Source organism: Pongo pygmaeus, chromosome 1 (genome assembly GCF_028885625.2).
Source record: "Pongo pygmaeus isolate AG05252 chromosome 1, NHGRI_mPonPyg2-v2.0_pri, whole genome shotgun sequence".
In the NCBI taxonomy this organism is placed as follows: domain Eukaryota; kingdom Metazoa; phylum Chordata; class Mammalia; order Primates; family Hominidae; genus Pongo; species Pongo pygmaeus.
In genome coordinates this window covers 13,902,998-13,905,145 of record NC_072373.2, presented here as the reverse complement: position 1 = coordinate 13,905,145, position 2,148 = coordinate 13,902,998, and positions in this window count along the sequence as shown.

The following is a 2,148-nucleotide window of genomic DNA, read 5'->3' as shown; positions in this document are numbered from 1 at the left end:
ATATTTTTTTTTTGGTAGAGAAGGGGTCTCTGTGTTTCCCAGGCTGGTCTCCAACTCCTGGGCTCAAGTGAACCTCCCAAAGTGTGGAGATTACAGGCGTGAGCCACCGTGCCTGGCCTTTTGGTGAAATTTTGAGTCAAAAAAAATTTTTTTGAGACAAGGTGTGGCTCTGTTGCCCCAGCTGGATTGCAGTGGTGCGATCTCGGCTTACTGCAGCCTCCGCCTCCTGGGTTCAAGCAATCCTCCCACCTCAACCTCCTGAGTAGCTGGGATTACAGGTCCGCGCCACCACGCCCAGCTAATTTTTGTATTTTTAGTAGAGATGGGTTTCACTACGTTGGCCAGGCTGGTCTCAAACTCCTGGCTCAAGTGATCCACCCGCCTTGGCCTCACAAAGTGCTGGGATTACAGGCATGAGCCACTATTCCTAGCCTTGACTCAAATCTTTTTGTCCATTTTTCTGTTGGGGTTTTCTTTTTCTTATTGTTCAGTTTTGAGGGTTCTTAAATATATTTTGGATTGAATGGGCTCACGGATATTTATGAAATCATGCCCCCCAAGAGTTAAAGATACCAGTGACTATTACCAAGCAAAAGGAGCTTGCTGCCCAGTGGTACAGAAGTCAAATCCTATGGCACTAGGTTTTTTTTTTTTTGAGACGGAATCTGGCTCTGTCGTCCAGGCTGGAGTGCAGTGGCACAATCTCAGCTCACTGCAAGCTCTGCCTCCCAGATTCATGCCATTCTCCTGCCTCAGCCTCCGGAGCAGCTGGGACTACAGGCGCCCGCCACCATGCCCGGCTAATTTTTGTATTTTTAGTAGAGACAGGGTTTCACTGTGTTAGCCAGGATGGTCTCGATCTCCTGACCTTGTCATCCGCCCGCCTCGGCCCCTCAAAGTTCTGGGATTACAGGCTTGAGCCACCGCGCCCAGCCGGCACTAGGTTTTTGAGAAGAAAAAAAAAAAAGCTTTACTGTGAGTCAGCCAACAAAGAGACAGGAGGCCAGCTCAAATCGGCCTCCCTGTGCAATTCTTAAGTCAGTGCTTTTTAAACTTTTTATTGTATTTTAGTTTTTAGAGACAGAGTCTCGCTTTGTTGCCCAGGCTGGAGTGCAGTGGCTTGATCTCAGCTCAGGTCACTGCAACATCTGCCTCCCAGGTTCAAGCAATTCTCCTGCCTCAGCCTCCCCAGTAGCTGGGACTAAAGGTGCATGCCACCATGCCTGGCTCTTTTTTGTATTTTTTTTTTTAGTACAGATGGAGTTTCACCATACTGGCCAGGCTGGTCTTGAACTCCTGACCTCAAGTGATCCACCCACCTCTGCCTCCCAAAGTGCTGGGAGTAAAGGCATGAGCCACAACGCACAGCCTGCAAATGGGTTGTTTTTGTTTTATTTATTTATTTATTTATTTATGAGACGGAGTCTCGCTCTGTTGCCCAGGATGGAGTACAGTGGTGTAATCTCAGCTCACTGCAACCTCCGCCTCCCGGGTACCAGCAATTCTCCTGCCTCAGCCTCCCAAGTAGCTGGGATTACAGGTGCATGCCACCACACTCGGCTAATTTTTGTATTTTTAGTAAAGACGGGATTTCACCATGTTGGTCAGGCTGGTCTCGAACTCCCGACTTCATGATCCGCCCGCCTCGGCCTTCCAAAGTGCTGGGATTACAGGCGTGAGCCACTGCACCCAGCCTCTACAAGTGTGTTTTTAAAGGAAAAAAGAAGAGGTAGTTTCTAAGTTGTTTACCAATAATAATTTACATTAAAATAAGTTATTGATTGGCTATACATTGTTTTATTTTATTTTATTTTTTGAGATAGAGTCTCACTCTGTAGCCCAGGCTGGAGTGTAGTGGTGGTATCTGGGCTCACTGCAACCTCCACCTCCCGGGTTCAAGCAATTCTCCTGGCTCACCCTCCCAAGTAGTTGGGACTATAGGCATGCACCACCATGCCTGGCTAATTTTTGTATTTTTAGTAGAGATGAGGTTTCACCATATTGGCCAAGCTGGTTTCGAACTCCTGACCTGGTGATCCGCCCGCCTCAGCCTCCCAAAGTGTTGGGATTACAGGCATCAGCCACCGCACCTGGCCTATTTTTTCTTTTCTCACCAACAAATGGAAAAGTGAGGGCTTTATTTATGTA